The sequence below is a fragment of the Topomyia yanbarensis genome, chromosome 1 (assembly GCF_030247195.1).
Source record: "Topomyia yanbarensis strain Yona2022 chromosome 1, ASM3024719v1, whole genome shotgun sequence".
In the NCBI taxonomy this organism is placed as follows: domain Eukaryota; kingdom Metazoa; phylum Arthropoda; class Insecta; order Diptera; family Culicidae; genus Topomyia; species Topomyia yanbarensis.
The window spans coordinates 27,024,598-27,046,313 of NC_080670.1; the positions used below are offsets into that span (position 1 = coordinate 27,024,598).

At 40.3% G+C, this 21,716-nt stretch overlaps 1 protein-coding gene across 6 annotated transcripts in view; it reads right to left on the reverse strand.

Annotated features, from left to right (window-relative positions):
• LOC131677154 (ecotropic viral integration site 5 ortholog) overlaps nucleotides 1–21,716 on the reverse strand; it is an 83,249-nt gene that overhangs the window by 36,950 nt on the left and 24,583 nt on the right. The window lies entirely within an intron of this gene.

Below are 21,716 nucleotides of genomic sequence, written 5' to 3' on the forward strand. Positions count from 1 at the left end.
TCTGACCGAAAAGGGCCATCTGCCCGAAAAGGGCCATCTGGCCATGCAGTGGTCTTAGAGTCATTAGACCGAAAGCTAGGTGTGCTCTAAAACTTCAAATGTTACTTGGGTTAAAACAAAAAATCACAGTCGTTACTTATCAATTAGTATTTATGTACAGCGAAAATTCGCAAATATGGTGTTTACTTGTAATTGTCTAAAATTAAAAGAACCTAGAAGTCAAAATTTGATATCAAATTGACTCCCTTAATTTTTACTATAATTCTAGATTTAAGTTAGCGTAAGTTGAGTTTTGGAAACTTTACGCACTTCATTCCTGGTAACCGTGCTTTCTTGTGTTAGAAATTCCGGGGCTACCGAATACCTGGATTTTGAAACCAACAAATCCATGAAGTAACCAGCTTTGAAACAATCGTTTTGAACCAACTATTTTCCTAAACCCTTCGGAACATCGTGCGAGCGTGTTTCGCATTATCAATGACGACGGCAATTCAAACGGAATTTAAATTCGAATGAGTCCTAATTTTCTACATTTACTTCATTGTGAATGTTTGAACAAGCTGTCGTTCGCTTCTCTGCCTGCCTGCCTGCAAATTATGCTAATATCACACATCCTCACAAAAAAGAATCAAACTGTTCTTTCAAATCGAAAAAAACCGGTAGAAATTTTTCGTTAAATCAACTACAATATTCAACCATGCACTTACGTTCCAGAATAATGCCTACTTTTATAAATATGCTACTCCAACTTCTTTAAAATTTAGCCAATTTTCTTTCTATGATATATCTCAGCAAACTATTTTTGCATTGACCTGCTAGCCAAAACATTTTCTGTTTCAGTACGACGTCATCCGTTACTAGTCGTTTTATGTGAACACAAGTAGTATTTCCTATTTTAGGATTCAACGTCCATATGATGATCAAGTCGGCTGCCGTATACTAAAGAAATAAAATCTACACATTAAACCTTTTCATAGCCAAACCATCGTTTGTTATCGTACTCCACACCTGTTGGCTTTTATCCTAAAGTCTACCTTCCGATCTGGGTTGAACAATCAACAACTACTGTACATCGTAACCCATTTAAAATGCTAACTTTACTCGAATTAAGCTACCGAACGAGACAATGATTACAACTTGTATGTTCCTTAACTCTGCTCGAATTACGACCCGTTGGTTGATGCCCTTAACAGATATTGTACATCAATTTATATAGGCTGTAATGTGCCACATCGCGCTGTATCGTGTGGTATAACGAATAATGACAGCCATTCAATGTCCATCAGTAACCGGCATCAGGTGGATCTTCACAGACCTTGTGTATATATACATTATAGATATATGTATATACATTAGCGTAATCGCCGCCGACGTTGACGGTGGCTTCACATTTCACGGCCACACCTCTAACGGGGCATACCAATTCGATGGTTAAACAAGCAATTTTGGTGCGCTTTTCCATCAAGGCGCAGTTTTTGCTTTGCTTCGGGTGGAGGAAAGGGGTTCTGTTATTCTCTTTTTGCAGCCGCATGATTTTCCACATTTTTGGTCTGTTCCGCACTACGAGGCATTTTTGACTATTTTATTAGGGTGACTTAGCATTCGATGTCTTGCCGGATTTTTGAACAAGTTCAGCAAGTGATTTTCAAGTACAGTCCTAATTGAGCAGTGAAAGATTTTAGCGCAACCGAATGCAGAATTTAATGGTCCTTGAGATAATTTGATCGTTACTTCGGCTCAAGGCGTTATAATTTGAACCGCCCTACTAGCGAAGCCAGAAGCAATTGACGTACATTTAGTATGACTCGCTTGGCTTCTCTACGGGTTTGTTTGACCTAAATCAAGCCACTTGTGTTTAGTTCGGCGCGGGTTTAATGTACCAACTTAGTTAGTGCCTATCGAGAATACAGATAACCATACCAAATTTACGGAAAGACAAATCAACGCACCAGCGAATGTAGGTCAGTCAAGACATACTGAGGTGTGTATGTTCACAATTAAAAGGAACAGAAATTGTGTGATGACACCGAGCGCCAGTTTGCTTGATTGCGTGCGTAACGTAGATTCTAATCACGAAGCGAATACAGTTCCAAAAAAGTATATCTGTACAATGCACTCCATTCATTCGAATGATCGCGATAGTTGGAAAAGACTCAAATCTCAACGAGGTCAGAAGATTAAATAAGATACCTTCGAAATCAAAAAACTTTTACACTAGTTTAATTAGTATCGCTATGGTGAATATTCGTCTGACGAGGATGAAGTACTCAATTCGAGTCTTTCTGACACACACTTTCCCGACTTAGTTAATTTGGCACCTCTTCTTGCTTGCTGCGTTACCGGTCCACCGTCGCCAAAGTCGGAAACCGATCTGGAGGAGCCTGGCTCGCGTCCCTTCACGGCCTCACTCGCAGGGATACAGCTTACTGTTCTATTCACCACCTTCTCTGAAGTTCCGACAGTATTAGTGTCACTAATCTGCTGACAGCATTCCATGTGCCCTCGTCTCGACACATCTCTGCTACAATATTCCCTTCACGCTGCGTTGAATCTAGGACAGACGAGAATAATATGCTCCGGTGTTTCCACGATGTTTATGCACTCCGAACAAAAGGGCGCATAATTTTTCGGCGTGTCCGAACCGATGTGGATCCTGTTTAAAATAACCATGACCAGACAGGATCTGCGTCATCTTCCGTATTCCTCTGGTCCCCTTCCGCTTATATCATTCGTACTCTTCCAGCTTAACTCGATTCTTCTGGGTCTCCAGCGCCGCAACCCAGACCGGGCCTCCGTACCTCAGTATCGACGATGATATACTAACCAGAAGACGCCTCTTTCTACTGCTTGACCCGACGTTGTTCAGCATGATTCTGGCTAAAGCATTCATAGCTTTGGGCGCCCTCTCGCTGGCATAGTCGACATGAGTGTTGAAGCTCAGTTGGTCGGTGTTAAGTCAGACCAGACTAAGAGCCATTGTATTGATTTCGAGAAAAACTAAGTTTGAATCGCAGCATTCCTTTACATTATAATTCGGAATGAATTTTGTCAAAATTCATGCTAATTGTAACATATTACAAATCTGGCGAAAGTGGTATGTAGCTCAAGAAATGCTTTACCCAGTACTTATCTCATTTTTTGATATTTTGCGACTTAGTCCGGGCTGACTTAACACCGAGCAGTTGGTCATCTATCATTACGCCCAGCTGTTTCAGCGCCCGCTTCGAGACTATGAAATGCTCGCCGACAGTGAATTCTGCTCGCTGCAACACTTTGCAGTTGCTGACCAATAACCCCTCAGTTTTGTGGTGTGCTATCCTCACTCCTTGCATCTAGTTTCCAATCATCAATCATCAATCACCAACGTTTCCACCTCATCCGGCGTCTCTCCAATTATTGTTATTACGATGTCGTCCGCGAATCCCACGATCTCTGCACCCTTAGGCAGCGTAAGCGTCAGCACGTCGTTATGCATACCGTTCAAAGCGTTGCAATAGAGCCTTGTGGGACTCCAGCCCTGTAATTCTAATTGATTTTTGTTTTTGTCTCATAGATCAGGACTTCTCCTTAGAATTCTACACAGGTAGCTAGGGACCTTCATTTTGTGCAGAGATTCCGCAATGGCTTCCGCTATTGAACGCGTTTTTGACGTCTATAGTTATCACGGCACAGTATTGATTTCCTATTATTTTTTTTTTTTTTTCAATTCGTTTATTTGATAAGGCAGGTTTGCGTTAGCTTAAAGGTGCCAATTATGTTTTGTTTTACATTTTAAAATACTTAAAACTAGGGGATTACATATTGATTTTTGAAATTAAACTAAGGCGCATTTATAGCTATACATATACACAAGGGGGTAATATAATTTTCGTAAGATTAGGGGGTCATTTAGTTTTTATGGCAATATGGTTTGACATTTTTAGCAATGAGATTATTGGAGCAAATATAATGTTTAACTAAGGGGGAAAATTTTTATGACTATCTTAAAAGTAGAAATAATTAGAGGGCGTGATTAAATTTTGTAAAGATTCGGAGACATTAATTAAAGTTATTTTATGTGGTAGTAAAGTTGGGCATTTTCAACGAGATCATATAATATAATAGTTAAAACTAGAAAAGGCAAGAAGAGCTAAATGCTTCATGAAGATATTTGGGGGGGGGGGGGGGGGGAAGGGGTGTTACTTCTGTGTATAAGAGTCAGGGGAAGTAGGGTGGACAAACATGGCAGGGGGAGGACATTATTTCAGTTTCAGACTTCGGGAGATCAACGGATGGATTACAGAATCAGGGTGGCCTTCATCAGGAAGAATCATGTACTGGAAGCCAGGTGGTCGTTCTCAAGATGGCAGGGGTTTCTCCAGACGATTTCGTAGTGCGGCTCAGATGTTGATCGGCTACATTTCGAGTTGTGCGTGTGATGTTCGTGCTTTAGGTCCCGTGTTTGTTGGCTCATTCGACAGGGATGTTTTGTGTCGCCTTGGAGTCGCATCAAACCTTCGTGGGTGTATGGTACAGGTGGAAGAGAGCGTTTCTGAGAATGATAAGGAAAAAGGGGCAGTTAAAGTCGGATATTGATGGTTTTTATGAAGGTGTATATAAGGGACATATAGAGGACATCGCGGCTTGCCAACACATCTCGAACCGGGACGTTGGGTGGTCTTCCTCGGGCCCGGAGGGTGTCCATAAGCTGAGACCTGGCGGAACTGTACTCGGTGCACGCCCAGACTATGTGCTCTATATCGTGATAACCGTCGCCACAAGCGCAGATACCATTCTCCACGAGCCCAATACGTCGGAGATGTGCATCCAGCGTGTAATGGTTCGCCATGAGTCGGGACATCACACGAATGAAGTCACGACCCACATCCATTCCCTTGAACCAAGGTTTCGTCGATACCTTAGGGACTATCGAATGTAGCCACCTTCCTAGCTCCCCATTGCTCCACGAGGTTTGCCAACTTTCGAGGGTTCTCTGATGAGTAATACTGAAAAATTCGTGGAAGCCAATTGGTCTTTCAAAAACGTCACCTTCAATGGCACCCACCTTAGCTAAGGAGTCCGCTTTCTCATTGCCCGGAATGGAGCAATGAGAAGGGACCCACACCAAGGTAATCTGGAAAGATTTGTCAGATAAAGCACTCAGTAGCTCCCGTATTTTCCCCAAAAAATACGAGGAATGCTTTCCATGTTTCATCGAGCGAATAGCGTCAATAGAACTCAGACTATCCGAGACGATGAAGTAATGGTCTGCGGGTAATGTGTCAATGACTCCAAGGGTATACTGAATAGCAGCTAGTTCTGCGGCGTAAACTGAAGCAGGGTCACTGAGTTTGTAGGAGGCGGTGAACTTTTGATTGAAAATACCGAAGCCAGTGGACCCTTCGAGGTTTGATCCGTCAGTATAAAACATCTTAGAACAGTCGACTTCTCGGAATTTATTATAAAAAATATTTGGAACCACTTGTGGGCGTATGTGGTCCGGAATTCCAATAATCTCATCTTTCATGGATGTGTCGAAGAAAACAGTAGATTCAGAAGTATTTATGAAATGCACACGGTTGGGATTGTAAGAAGAAGGATTAATATTTTGCGCCATGTAGTCAAAGTACAGGGACATAAAACGGGTCTGAGAATTGAGCTCAACAAGCCTTTCGAAATTTTCAATCACCAACGGGTTCAAGATATCGCATCGAATGAGCAATCGATATGAGAGTTCCCAAAATCGATTTTTCAACGGGAGAACGCCTGACAGGACTTCGAGACTCATCGTATGGGTCGACTGCATGCACCCTAAGGCGATACGCAAACAACGATCAGGGCAGGAAAAGTTCGAAAAATGAATTGATTGCTGTTCGAAGCTTCACGAAGCACCTTCTCAAGCATACCACATGCAATCGATGAGTTTGACACAATCGCTGCGAACATTTAGGGGTAAAACTTATCTCTGCTCGGACGAAGCGAGCTTCGCATCTAGTTCGCTCTTTACAATGTTCGAAAAAGTTCACATTAACCTTAGAAGCACACATCGTCGAACACGAGGTAAGCTCGTGGCTCGTGGTTTTTGCGTTTTTGGAACATTTCCACAGAGTTTCGAAGCGATATTCGGTGAACACATATAAAGCGAATACCTCGTTTATTTGAGAATCGCGAACATCGAAGTTTTATATCGCTTCAAGCATCAGCATCATGAGGCCACCGCGAACATGTTCGCTACGTGACTATCTGTCTTAAAAGCATAAACTGTAAATCTTATTTTGAGTATAAATAAAATGGATTATTTTAAGATTATAATTTAGGATTTAGGGATTAGGTGCGTCGCATACCTTACCAATTTATGAGCCACGAGTTTGAATGAGCGTATTGGTAGTGAAATTCAAATTCTTTTTTTCGGAATACAATTATGTTTACTAGCTACTTTGATTGCAAACTCGTCTTTTCTTCTTCAATCGGAGTATATTTTCCCTGCCAAGGAGTTTAGGTGAAGATGTATAAAGTATGTTTAAGGGGGTAAGGGTTTCAGCGTGAAATTTATTTTTTTTGTGAAATGACTCTTTTGGATGAAATGATACAATATAATGTACAAAAGTTTTGATCAATTCTCTTCGCCCAAATTTCTAAAAAAAAATCGCAAATAGTGTTTTTTAACGCTAAAACCATTACCCCTCTCTTAATAATCTACCTATCTAAAACAAATTCTTCCTAAAAAGAACAATTTTCGGATGGAATCTCACAGCTGACGTCTGAGTTCAGTTAGACGGCGAACTTCAGTTATTTGCATCCACTGAGGGGTAGTTAGGCGTAGTCCATTGGCCTTTGTTTTCAACTTGTTGCGATTTCTAACGTTCTTGCGCAACATTCCTAAATCGGCTAGTCATATTCACTCAATAATATGCGATGATTTGTGTGTTAAACGTTATTTTTAATTTTACCAAATGAATTTATTAACCTAGTACCTACATACTTGAATCCATTATTATTGTCATTAGTTGAATTATAATGTTGCATTCCAGGCACCTGTACCAAACCAAGAGGAAAGCTTCCAAATGATTTTTATAATATTGTTTTATAAGTTTATTGGTTGATTACCTAATCACAAGAGACAAAATATTTATTTTCAAACATTTTCGACAGAATCTGTTCACTTAATAAATGAAGTGTTAAACTTATTACATGTTCCACTTTTATGAAATTTATTTCCTGACTCCTGTACATGTGTTTTGTTATAAATAATGAAAAGGATATTCCAAATTGTTTGTATTGTATTTGTTAACTAATTACTGATGGAGAAACGCAAAAAACTTACAATGTTCTAGTGATTTTTTTTGTTGGAAATCCAAAAACAATTCTGAAAAGGACAAAATTTGGTTTATCTTCTCTATGATGTAATCTTTCCTTATTTGACTTTTACTAATAAAAAATAAATGAAAGAAATACTTAGGGCCCCCTGTATTTTTTTTGACTCAGTTATAGCCGAAATGCTTTATGTAAGGGAAATCTCGGAAAATGAGAAGCGAAATAAATAACTCCAAGTAGAATGAAAGTCGTTCTAAACTCGAACTTTTTCGAATACTGTCTTTCCATTATTATTCGCTTTTTGCCGCATTCCATATTTTGATATATTATATTGAAGACCCATATTTTAGATCAATACAATAGTAATTCTTCAAAAGGGCTAATGAGACTTTTGTAAACAAACTTATTTCGCTCATTTTTCCGCTACAGAGTTGAATTTTATGAAAAATACACATGAATCAACATCTTTGCCCTTGGTAGAATCGATTTCAAATGTTTTCTGTGTTGAAATGATAACAAATTAATGGCGATTTCGCTTGAACCTGAAACTGAGTCAGGTTCTAACCCCAACCGCTGTCAGTTCATACATTTTGACAGCAGTTGGGGTTAGGAACTGACTCAGTTTCGCCTCAAACAAAAACCACATAAGAGAAATCAGCAAAACAAAAGTTTGTTCACAAATCTTATTAGCCCTATTCAAATGTTGATATGGAATAATAAAATCAATCAAGATCAATTTCGATTTTTTTTTTAATTTTGCGGTGGTGTAATCCCTTAAGTGGTTGATTTAACGGCTTCTTTCAAAATTTATCGAACCTACTCCCATTCGTTCATTCGTTAGAGTAGTTTATGTTAAAGAGAGTGTACTAAATTAATGGGAACACTTAAATTTAGGAAGTTATGACCCTCGCTCCACAATGCAGTTTACGACAGAATTGCTCAACTGAAAATTATTAAATGAAATGAATGAAAACAAACATTAGACTATAGCATTTTGTACGCATGCACTTCAGAGGTCCAAGAGTTACAATTTCTGTTCTAGTTCTCGGATCGCCAACACATTTTTTTCGATTTTTTGGCCCAGTTCTCAAGGGAAATCCAGTTTTTAACTTTTTGCATACATATTGCATTGAATAAAGAACTTAGATAATGTATTCATAAAGTATTAGTAATAATTCAATTGTCCGTTCATTTTAAAAGGCTATTTTCTATAACTTTACAACTGATTGAATTTCACTTTCAAAATTTCTCGAAATATCATGTTCTAAAAGTTCTCAACCGATATAATATTCGAAAACAGTTATAAAAACCTGTTTTAATCCACCTAGCGGTGCAATTGTGCCTTTCTCATTTCTCTAAACTATGGCACGGAGGCTTTTTATGTTCAACATAATTGTGGAAATGTCCATTACATTCTTAGTACACTTTGCACTTATACACAATGGCATGCCAGCCACGAACTTGAGTTGACGGTGAAACACTTGAAATAAAAAAATATAATACTCCATTAGCCTAATCAGCATTAGATCAATGTTATCTGCTTGCTAACTCATTTTGTCATGCGGGGGTGGGTATGTGAGGAGGGCGAAAGTCCCATGAACGAACGACTCCCGAGCTTAAATTGGTATGCTTTGTGATATAGTGGTGGTTTAAAGATGATGGGGTTGAAAGGGAGGGGTATGAGGGCTGGATGGGGTGGTGGTCTGAGGGGTGATTTAAGGAGATTTTTAAAGGAGGGAAGTGAACAGTAGAGGGGGGGGGGGTGTAACCCCTCTCCGTAAACAATCAACTACGCCCCTGTTAAAATCCAGAAACCTTATGAGAGTCGAAAAAAAATTTGGCCAGGATTAGGTTGACGTTTTTCAGAGTGATTGCATAACCTTTCTATATGAGAAAGGCAAAAATGTGCCATACATACACACACACACATACACACACACATACACACACACATGCACACACACACATACATACATACACACACACATACAGACTTTTTCCGATCTCGACGAACTGAGTCGAATGGGATATGACACTCGGCCCTCCGGGCCGGGATTGGGTTAACGTTTTTCAGAGTGATTGCATAACCTTTCTATATGAGAAAGGCAAAAATGTCTCATCACACTGGTAGATGGATTCAATGCGTTTTTTTTAAATAAGTGCACGAAAAAACATGCGCCCTTCTAAAACATACTTCTGAATCAAAATGGTTTTACTGTTAGTCGAAAACAAGATTTACAAAACGACCAGAACTGCCAAATATGAATCGGGAATGGTCGAGTTTATTGACATTCCCTATTTATTTCTAGGATTAATCATACACATCATGACGTTATTTATTTAACTGATAATCGATTTTTTCCTTTGAATGGATATCGATATCTTTATCCTCAAGAAACTGACATAACTGGTAGGTGACTATAGGAACATGACTAAGATAAGCGAGCCACTCAATACGTTGTGTACATTGCATTTAACTTCATTTTCTAGCCCTAATTTATTTCATTTGAAAATTTATCCCCGCCCTGTAGCGAAATCTTGATTTTATCCCTACTGGTAATATATCAGTAGGGTATCTTAAATAAACTTGTTACGTCACTTTTCAGTTAACCCCAGCATTCATAAGCTACACATTGTCACAATTATTTTTCACCTATTCCACCCTTAATACAAGGCCTCTGTTTAGAATATACTTTTTTTGCATAACTAGTAGGTAGATATTTGAATAAAGAAAACTAATATCGTCCGGCGAACATGTTAACGATGGCCCTCGCGATGCTAAATTGATATAATCTTTCGATGTTCGTGATTCTGAAATACTTCGAGGTAATCTTATTTTCTGTGTTCGCGAATATCGTTTCGAAGCTCCATGTAAATGTTTCAAAAATATCGATCACACGAACCAAGAGCTTAGCTCGTGTTCGTCGAAAACTACGCAAAAGCTTTTACATATCTTTCCGAACATCAATGAAATGAACAAGAAGCTTCATTTGTCCTCGCCGAAGAGCATGCAAAAGTATCGCCCAAATGTCCGCAATTACGATGGTAAGCGATTGTGATGCGAAGCTTGTGTATACGAACCAATAACGCAAAGCTTCGTGCTTTGAAAGTATTCGAACATAGGTTCGGTTCGAATATTTCCTGCCCTGACAACGATACTGAATTCTTTCGAGTTTGATGAAATGTATGTTCGCGGCGGATCGAAAGCAGAAGCATCCGTATTCCAGTACCGACAGTATCGTTGTTTGATACAACCTAATTAGGTCTCCTGGGTGGGCACCCCACCACGTTCCGGTTATTGTACGAAGAAAGTTGATCCTTTGTTGGCATTTCTGTTTCAGATACCGAATATGGCATCCCCAAGTACCTTTCGAGTCGAACCAGACCCCTAGATATTTTACTGTGAAGACCTGAGCGATAGTTTGACCCATTAATAGAAGCTGTAGTTGTGCTGGTTCACGCTTCCTAGAAAATACAACTAGCTCAGTTTTCTCCGTGGAGAATTCGATACCCAGCTTAATAGCCCATGCAGACAAATTGTCCAAGGTATTCTGTAATGGTCCTTGTAGATCGACAGCTTTGGGTCCCGTAACAGACACCACGCCATCGTCTGCAAGTTGTCTTAACGTGCAGGAATTGTCAAGACATTCATCAATGTCGTTGACGTAGAAATTGTATAACAGGGGGCTTAGACATGAGCCCTGGGGAAGGCCCATGTAGCTAAATCGTGATGTCGATAAGTCACCATGCGAAAAATGCATGTGCTTTTCCGACAACAAGTTTAGTAAAAAGTTGTTTAAAGTCGCTGAAAGACCATGCTGGTGCAGCTTCTCTGAAAGAATGTTGATAGAAACTGAATCAAAAGCCCCCTTTATATCTAGGAACACTGATGCCATCTGCTCTTTACTAGCATAGGCCATTTGAATTTCGGTTGAAAGCAACGCAAGACAATCGTTCGTCCCTTTGCCTTTGCGGAAGCCAAATTGTGTATCTGACAGTAAGCCATTTGCTTCAACCCAATTGTCGAGGCGAAACAAGATCATTTTCTCGAACAACTTCCGAATACAGGACAGCATTGCAATCGGTCGATACGAATTGTGGTCGGAGGCTGGTTTTCCTGGTTTCTGGATGGCGATGACCTTCACTTGCCTCCAATCGTGTGGGACAATGTTAGCCTCAAGAAACTTATTAAATAAGTTCAACAAGCGTCTCTTGGCAGAGTCTGGCAGATTCTTCAACAAGTTGAATTTGATTCTGTCTGGCCCTGGAGCTTTATTGTTACACGACAAGATAGCAAGTGAGAACTCCACCATCGAAAAAGGTGTTTCGTTCGCGTTATCGTGACGGGACGCGGCGCGGTAGATCTTCTGTGCCGGGGCGGAATCCGGACAAACCTTCTTGGCGAAATCGAATATCCAACGGTTTGAATATTCCACGCTCTCATTAGTACTGTTTCGATTTCGCATACGTCGGGCTGTTCCCCAAAGAGTGCTCATCGATGTTTCTCTCGTTAATCCGTCGACGAACCGGCGCCAATAACCGCGTTTTTTGGCTTTCATCAAACTCTTCATTCGCTTGTCTAACGTCGCGTACTGTCGAAAACTAGCGGGTAACCCGTCGTTCCGGAAGGTCTTAAACGCGGCGGCCTTCTCTGCGTACACGTCTGAGCACTCTTTATCCCACCAGGGATTGGGAGAATGTTTTTGTATGTTCGCGCCGGGTACTGGCTTAGTCTGAGCTTGATTCGCGCTGTCGAGAATCAAGCCAGCCAAAAAGCTGTACTCTTCCTCCGGAGGAAGTTCTTGAGTAGATTCGATGTTGTCGGATATCGCGGCAGCATAGCTCTTCCAATCGATATTTCGTGTGAGGTCATACGAAATATTGATTGATTCCAATGGCCTTGAACCGTTATTGATTGAGACTACGATCGGCAGATGGTCGCTGCCGTGGGGATCAGGAATTACCTTCCACGTGCAATTTAACCGCAGCGATGTTGAGCAAAGGGACAAGTCTAAGGCGCTCGGGCGCGCTGGAGGAGCAGGAATCCGTGTCATTTCACCCGTGTTTAAAATTGTCAAATTGAAGTTTTCGCAAAGATCCTGAATTAAGGAAGACCGGTTATCATCATAGAGGCAACCCCATGCTGTACCGTGAGAGTTAAAGTCTCCTAAAACTAGTCGCGGTGCTGGCAGGGATTCTAAGATGTCTTGTAGCCGTCGGTGCCCAACCGCGGTGTTGGGGGGAATATATATGGAAGCTATGCAAAGGCTTTTGCCTTTGGTTGTTACTTGACAAGCGACAACTTCAATACCTGTTATCGAGGGAAGGTTAATTCTGTAGAAGGAATAGCGCTTTTTGATCCCCAAAAGCACTCCTCCATAGGGGGTGTCTCGATCCAGGCGAATAATATTAAAGTCGTGGAAGTTGAGATCTATGTCGGAAGTTAACCAAGTTTCACATAATGCAAATGCATCGCAACTCAAATTATTTATTAAAATTTTGAAGGAATCGATTTTCGGGATGATACTTCTGCAATTCCACTGTAGAACAGTGATCAAATCCGTGACCTCGTTCGATGAGTTAGCCATCGAAGGATACAATCGCTGAAAGGAGGGGCCATTTAGCAGTCAACTGCTTCAAAAATGTTCTTACTGTAGGGAGAAAAGCTAACATAAGACTTTTAATAGGATCAGTTATATTGAAAGTTTTTATTATCCAGTCCACAATGTCCGAGAGTTTGATAATTCCAGTGCCGCGATTATTCTCGAACTGAAACAGAGGAACACTTGGGATTTTTGATGTTCCGGGAAGTGCTGGGAACTCCTCTGAGTTTAATCCTCCGAGACCAGGAGCTAATTGCTTCGGTTTGGTTGCAACACTTCCAATAGATGTGACTTTCGGAGTCCCGTCAAGGGATACCTTCTGGCCTTTACAACGAACTTTAGGAGAGGAAATGTTCCTCCTCTTCCTATAACTTCTAGGCGCCCTAGTAGATGTTCCCTCTTGTGGGTCATCAGCCTCGCCCTCGTTAGGAGGCAAGTGAGCATAGATGTTTGTTGAGGTTGGTGGAGTAGCTTTCTTTAGCATTTCTGCGAAAGAACGTTCGGATCGTCCCGCAAGGGAACGTTTTAGTTTATCCCCGCGTAGTTTGTACGCGGGACATGCCGAGATATCATGCAGATTCTCTGCACAGTAAGGACACTTCTCAGCATTCTTACTACACGAATCATCTAGATGATTCTCCCCGCATTTTCCACAGCGGGCCTTATTGCTACAATGGGTGGCTGTGTGACCCAATTGTTTACACTTTGTGCAATTCATGACCCGCGGCACAAACAGACGCACAGGCAGACGAACCTTGTGCAAGAGGACGTAATTTGGCAAAGCGGTACCAGCGAAGGTCAACCGATAAGAGTTTGATTGGGGGTACGTTTTTGAACCATCCCCCGCAACTACTACTGAGTGCAAACGCTTGCACTCGAGTATTTTCACTGGCTGAAGTAAGCGGTCTCTGAAACGGCCAACCCCGTACTGCAGCAGATCCTCGCATGTTAAACTGTCATCGGTGACAACGCCTTCAGACTGTACTTTCACAGCTGGAATATACACGTGATAGTCCTTCGTAAAGTGCTCGCAGCAAGCAATATCGTTTGCCTGCTTTGAGTTAGTCAGCACGACCCTCAGCCTGTCTGAGCGGACCTTTTTTATTTCGATCACAGCCGAGAACCGTTCCGTTAGGTCTTTTGAAATCTGTAATAGATTCAGCGATTTTGTTTTGGGCCGAAAGAAGACCACAAAGGGACCGGTCGAGAGCTCTGGATATTGTTTGGGTCGGGGGAGAGCCTTAGGAGTCGACTCGATCTCCATTTGGCCATCCGGGGAGGAAGCCATCGACACCGTCAACGCACGGGGTCAGCACCCGCGCAGACGGGAAAAAGCCGTAAATGTATCAAAAAGGTAGATTTCACTTATCTGTATACTCGTTTCCCACGACGCACCAGTCCAGCTTAAATAGCTGGTTATTGTTCAATCCTCGCTTTACGAACAAAAGGTTGAGGAATGTGGCCTAACGGTTAACACACGCACAAAAGAAAATAAAAGTCCAAACCTCGAAGAGGCAGAGAATGGCAAAATAACCTTGAACGCGGATTACTGCACTGTTCTTTTTCCAACAGACCGAAAACAAAACACTTCTATCTCGATCGAGCGATGCGCAGAGACTCTTCCTATTATTTTCTTTTTACATGTCATATCGACTCTCTTGATCACCGGCCGAATGGCTTCCACCGTGAACTTGCCCTTCCGAAATCCGGACTAGTTTTTCGATAACCCGTTATCGCTTTTCTAACATGTTGTCAGCCTGTTAAGAACAATCCTCTCCAAGGGTTTTCCAACCATATCCAGCAGGCATATTGGTCTATACGACGATAGATCCTTGAAGGGCTTACCTGGATTAGGTAGTAGCACTAACATCTATATCTTCCATTTGTCTGGATTGGCATATTTCATCTGGTCCGGGAATTTTCTTCACCAATGTCAATGCGACGAGTTCGACTAAACGATGTAAAACTTCGTGAAGTGTGTTCTGAATTTCTTGGATTTATAGCCCCACTGATGCCCAATTAAACACACTTTGACCACTTTGGACATTGACGGCGGTACCGGAAGCTTTGGGAAAGTGACAAAGTTCCAGAATTGCATCCACATCCGCATCTCAGAAATGTCTGACTCGATTGTAGTCTCAAATGAAAGCTGTAGCATCTCTATTGACTGCTATTCAATTTCATGGTAATCGAAGATTTGGTTCTCGTGTTACGGGTTGAAGTATGCGGTCACATGCGAAATTTCCATACAAACCGGTAGTTCCGAAATCAAATTCACACCTGTTTATAATATACTGGCTAATACCCATCGCGCACTGCTGCGACTTTCAACGAAATAGGAGGAAAACAGAATTTTTTTCGAAGCGCCATCTGGCGGACAGATAATCCCCAACCAATATCACATAAACACTCTCCATAACAAATGCCTAAATTTCTACGGCAATCGGTCAAGCCGTTTGGGAGTTCATAAATCATATACATACAAACATTGACTTTTATACATATATACTAACCAGAGTTACCAAAAATACAGAATAATCTGTATTTATACAGATTTTTCAGCTATTTTCAGATCAAGAATCTGTATGTACAGATATACAGATTTTTGCATGTATCTACAGATATACAGATTTTTGAGAAATGATGTTACAAAAACTATTTTTTAGAAATATTTTTTTCAGTTTCCGCAATACTTCTTCTCTGTCTCTTTCAGCTTAGCCCTCTATATTAAAATATATCTTTTGAGAATGGTCGCTCACTCTGAAATCTAAAGGTTTGAATACTCTCAGGTTAACACTAAGCAAACGCCTGGCTGAAGTCTACTTCCAGAAACGTTAATTGTAAAGTTCTGTGACTTTAATTCTCAATTTTTTGTTTCAAAATTCGACTGCTACATTGGTCAACTTAATGTATATAACATTATTATCAACAAATGTCATTTAATGAAGAAGAAAATTATTTTTCCATTGTGTACATCGATAAAGTTCAAGTTTCTGGATGTAAAGTATCAGAACGATTTGTAGTGTTTTTTACAAAAATATAAACAGGTCCTTGCTTGACTGACTTAAACCACAGGAATTAATATCTTCGATAGATAATCCAGCAAAAGGTTAAACGACTCAACTGATTCGCAACAGATATTGACACAGATTTTTCGAAGAGTAAATACAGATGAAAAGATTTTTTAGGTAAAAAATACAGATTTAATTTTGGCAACCCTGATACTAGCTAATGCCTGTCGCGAGTTACTGCTACTTACAACGAAATGTGTTTTACCACAATTTGTTCCGAAGCGCCATCTGGCGGGCAGATAATCGCTAACCAATAGTACACAAACACAACAAATTAACAAATCGGTTAAGCCATAAATCATATACATACAAACATTGACTTTTATATAGATAGATATATAGATAGATAGATTGCTGACTCGATTCTCACAATCTCAGTCTTACATGAAAGATGTAGCATTCTCATTCTCTGCAAACAATTTTGTAGTTTTATTTAAATTTCAACCGAGTTATACATGTAAATATACAGTACAAATAAATCATATACGATGCGCAAAAATGCTATATGCGGACAAAAGTGGAGGCAATATATCTACATTGAAATAAAATTGGGTTCAATATACGATGTAAACTGTACATAAATGCGACTGTGGTCGGAACTTAGTCTGATTCCATGTGGCAAGAAACAGACACCATTTATATACTCTTACGACCCAAAACAGTACTGTATACGAATATATTAGGCTTTGGCAAAATATTATTTTGAAAAAAGTTAAGAATGAGACACATCCTTCGACCGCCTAATTTTCTAAGAACGAGAATTACTTTAAAGTTTTTGCATCCTAGAACGTTTTCAGCTTTTATTTTCCTACAAATGGTTTCACTCGGTCTCGAACCCTGAAGCATTAGCTTACGTGCCATGCACCATTTTAGACGTGTGGTTAGTTCGGGCCAAACTCTTTGACTCTTGGGAAAACGTTTATTTTTATACCACTCTGATATACGACTTTGTCTATGCGAACGTGAGATAACTAACTCGTCTATCACAACAGACTTTTAATTATATTCGAAATGTTTAGTAATCAACTCATATATTATAACATCTACCTTGTACTGATGAAAATGTACATGTTCATATGTTCATATAATAATCCAATTAATGTCAAATGTGTATAAATTCTTCGAGGTCTATCGATCATTTGCTCTATCATAGTCTTCGCCAAAAACATCAAAGATAAATTTAAATAAATTGTAATTATATTTATAAACAACATATAGAAAATATAGCATCGATCTATTTTTTTTTATAACATAACAAAACTGATATTTTATTTCGAGGATTGAATTGAAGTCGGTACCAAGCCAGCATTTCATTCGAAACTAGCTCCACCACCATTAATTTGGCTATTACCGACACACATTTGGTCGGGTTAGGTCAGACCGGACTAAGTGACAGTGCATTGATTTCGAGAAAAACGCGTTTAAAGTTTAAATCGCAGCATCCTTTACATTATAATGGGAAAATAATTTTTACCATAATTCTTGTTTATTGTTTCATATTTCAAATCTGGTAAAAGTGGAATGTAGATGAAGAAATTCTTTATCCGGTGCTATCATTAACTCATTTCTTGATGTTTTGCGACTTGGTCCGGTCTGACTTAACACCGACCATTTGTGTAGTCGTAATTATGGCATATTACTTGCACTACTAACGATCCTTTTTATACATTATATGACTTAGTTTGTACTCATATACGAGAATCGTAAAGGAGTCATCACAAGGCACCACTTAAGATAAATTTTGTATAATGCGTATAGATAGGGTGTACGATTATACAATTCCGATAAAAATTGTATGCTTATACGATGTTTGTTGATCATCATTATACGACACCTGGTTAACTAGGTTGATTGTTACAGAATTTCATTGGAATCGAGGTTATGAGTAAAATAATGTGAGTTTACTACAGGGTGCGCCATCTAGATGCATCCTATTTCAACATTGAACAACTCCGCCATTTTTGAGCCGACTTGAACAGATAAACACAATTCTGAAACGTCATTTAGTGCCATTTTAGCTATAAGTCGATCTATATCAAAGCTAAAATCGTAGCGCTTTACATTGAAAACGATCGTTCAATAGTGAAAACTGTGCTATAACTATTAATGACGGACGAAGCGCACTTTATCCTTTCCGGCGGAGTAAATAAACAAAATTGTCGAATTTGGGGGACACAGAACCCACACGTTATACATCGAACACCACCAGAGTGCGCTGTAAATCATAAATATCCTAATAAAACTTGTTTACTTGTGAAAATCGCCTGAAAAATGGCGAAGTTGTTCAATGTTGAAAAAGGATGCATCCAGCTGGCGCACCCTGTATATAAACCTTTTTGCCTTTCTTCTAGAGAAAGGTTATGAAGTCACTATTAAAATCGATAACCGAATTCTCGAATCTTAATTTTTTTGACTAAGGTGCGTTTTTTGAAATTTAAACAGGGGCCTAACCAGGGGTCCGGCTGAGGGTTACTCTCTCCCAACCACAAAACGCCCATCTTACGTCATCCCCTCTCTTCTGTAACAACCCCCCCCCCTTCCGACTCCATTTTCACACACCCAATATTCTAACTTTTTGTTGCAAGTGTTTCAAAGCCGACGGTAGCTCATTAGGTTCGAGGCAGTTGAGCGCTTATATGTAAGTGTCCACCGTAATAACAATTTTACAGACCTAACATGATCAGCCATTGAATCATATAGGAGTTTTCATTGAAAAACTCCAAGGCAGTAGATTGCGCACTGGTGTTGCATTTTCTAGCAGAAGAGCAGCCCACTAGACGTATTTCATTCCCACTTCTGCTAGAAACTGCAAAACCAGTGCATTCCACTGCCCCGGTGTTTTCAATGAAAAACGACAATAACTTCAATAAATAAGAAAGGCACAACTGCACCACTAGGTTGATTAAATCAGGTTTTTTTCTAATTGCAGTTACGTCCTCACCTTAGACCTCAAGAAATGAAAATTTTCCATTTTTTTCGAGTTGTCTTACTGGAGCGGGCCGTGATTCTGTTTGCGATATTCAGTATACGGTTCAGATTTGCAGGAGATTCACGATCGCGTGGGACTAAGCGTACTAAGCGTAGATTTGTTCGCGCTTGAAACCCTATTGATTAGATTATATGAGCAAGGGCGTTCATTAAATCGTCGGGGCGTTTTTGTGTTACCGAAATCCTTGACATAGTTATGAGTGAATAATCTCGATTGCATGTTCGCCTTTGTGTATCCTCGCGAGGGGACCGAGCGTTTGTATGTTAACCTGGTCGTCAAACGGTGAGATAACATAGTCTTCACTAAGGGGATTGGAATGGCCAGGAGGCGCCATGTTCCGTTTGGAGTTTCAATTCAGCTGAAGCTTATAGCTGATTTCGGATTCAGGACGGAGCATGTCGTTTCTTTGTTTTTTTTTAAATCTCTTTAGTTCTCACAAGTCTCCTATCTCATGCGTCTACGCGAGTCTAAGTCTATTGATGACATTTGATAGTTAGACCGGCGACGACTGGGTGCTATCAACTTTCTGCCGTAGCAGAATGAGAGGGTGCGAACAGATATAATCAAGGAAAACATGTGTATCTGATCGGAAATCAGCCGCAACAAGACTTTAATCTGACTAGTATCGATGATCGCGGGTCAATACGTACTGAAAATTCGCCGCGTCTGTTTTTATGAATCTAATTTCAAGTTCCGTTATTGCTAACCAGCCCGTGTATCAGGTTAACAATTCTTTATATTTCTCTTGAATGGTCGTTATTATTGCTCGTATACGTGTATTTTACAAATCATCCGATACGTAAAATAGGAACTACATACCTTGATTTTTAACATCTCGCGCTATCATAGCTCTTTGTTTGTATAACGTGTTATCACTTGGTAGTTTTCAACCAAATAAATATATCGTAGAGAAGAAGTAGCGAATTCTGTCTAAATACCGTTACAATAGATAGTGATCCGGCCCATTACCCAGATAATATTAGCTTTTCTAGGCAATACTCCCACGGTCGACTGTGTGGAGTTCAAATTGCTTTTGTTTAGGAAACATAGGATACTCTCGGTAGCCGGCTGCCCAGAGTTTAAAAAGAACCAAAAACTAAACAAGATCTTTTCTTTTTCGAGTGATCGTGTACTCGAAGACTAACTAAACAACTACATAATAAAATATTCTTTACAGGTCGCATCGCTTGCTTGGAGCGAATCCTAGACCGTATACCCTTCCAAACCACCAACTCCGCGACACCTATGGAAGAGTCGGATGAATAGTCGTCCTTCCGTTAAGTAGGTGGAGCATCAACACTTCCCGTCTACCTTATCATTTATCCTTCCCCGTGAACGATGGAGATGGGGGCGGCCGCCAATGATGGCTATCATGTGTTGAGGCTTGAATATGGGTTGGATTGGTATGAATTCCTACTTACCACTTCCTAAGCAACTCTTATTAGATAAATATCAGTCATACATGATGAAGTCAGTGTGCAATCCGCCAAAATCATCGTCACAACGCAACGCATCGCGAGAGAACCGAGCGTTTGTATGTTAACCTGTTTGATCCCGAGGGCTTTGGAATGTCGTGTATGTAAATTTGGGTGTATTTTGTATCATTGTGACCATTAGCATATTTGCGTGTGTTCTTAAATTATCAGGCGGACCGTGAACATGATACCTAATATTAAGTGTACGGTTTGAATGCTAGAAGAGAGTGAGTATCAATAGAGATCCCTGTCATGGACCTATGTTGCTAGGACCAAGGGTAGTCTTCCGGACGTGACCGAATGCATGATCGCGAGAACACGGGCGTTTGTAGGTTCACATTTGAGATCACGATTGCAAAATTTATAAGTATTAGACGATTCACTTTATCACCGGGGTGTTATGTTTGGGATGTCACGGGTGTAGGTATGAGAAGGGTTCCCAAAGATCTTCTGGTATATTGTCACCTTCGGAGTTCCCGGTATTGGACACACCATGTTTAGAAGAAGACTCTTCTAAACTTGGTGTGTCCAATGCCGGGAACTTGTCGCCAAGCCCAGGGCACCTCCAGAGAGAACTTGGCTTTACACCCACTCTACATTATTTCGACCACGGCATAAGTGGATAATAAAGGTCGCCGAGTTAAGTAGTAAATTTGATTACAATGTAGCGTAACTAAAGAGAAAATAATCGTAGCCAAAGTTTCCATATGATATAATCACTGTAATGCTGCTTTAGTGGAAAATCCCCGGACCACATCAGGGTACAGTATCATGACGATGGGGTCAAGAAAATTAAAATCATCAATTTATTCCTATAACAGCTTAGAGATTTTTTTATTTCTTTCAAATTACAGAATCGTTTCAAAATTATCGACGAATTGATCAAAGTAAAGTGATTCCAGAAGATCATCACGATATTTATTATCATTTAGTGTAGTATATTACAGACACCCTAGCTTTATCCACAACTGGTGCATTTGCTCTACTTCGCTCTGTGGCACTCACCCCTTCATATGTACCTACAACTCTATTAAAAAGATTCCATCAGTAGGCTGGAAATATTTGCAACCTTGTTGTCCGATGATGTGTCTATACCGTCGTGCTGCTAAATGAGCCCAGCCCAACACATTTCGCCAGAAATACGATGTGTAAAGCAATCGACTTGTATTATACCAGCACCACCCGTGTAGCAAGGACATTTGTGCGGCTGAGCCAACTTAACTACCGGTAGCGTGCAACATACGAAGGAACACCTAAATTGCGTGTCCGCTAACGTTTCTCTTTA